Source organism: Penaeus monodon, chromosome 22 (genome assembly GCF_015228065.2).
Source record: "Penaeus monodon isolate SGIC_2016 chromosome 22, NSTDA_Pmon_1, whole genome shotgun sequence".
Taxonomy (NCBI): Eukaryota; Metazoa; Arthropoda; class Malacostraca; order Decapoda; family Penaeidae; genus Penaeus; species Penaeus monodon.
In genome coordinates this window covers 19,227,433-19,227,633 of record NC_051407.1, presented here as the reverse complement: position 1 = coordinate 19,227,633, position 201 = coordinate 19,227,433, and the positions used below count along the sequence as shown (strand labels likewise).

The following is a 201-nucleotide window of genomic DNA, read 5'->3' as shown; positions in this document are numbered from 1 at the left end:
GCGAACTTTAGTTCCGTCGCTAAACTCTAGACGCTATTAATTAATCTCACCAATTTTGCTGGAAAAAATATACTACTTGATTAAAAGAGAAAAAATGTAGTTTGTGGATTGAATGTTATTTTGTTAAATGAAAATTTTTATTAATGCTTGATTGAAGCACATACAAAAAGTGTATTATTTTATTTTTGAATTGTTAATATC

The 201-nt window shown here is 25.9% G+C and overlaps 1 protein-coding gene across 1 annotated transcript in view; it reads right to left on the bottom strand.

The window, feature by feature from the left end:
- The window catches only part of LOC119587349 (GTPase-activating Rap/Ran-GAP domain-like protein 3), a 420,180-nt gene that overhangs the window by 240,545 nt on the left and 179,434 nt on the right, over positions 1 to 201 (bottom strand). The window lies entirely within an intron of this gene.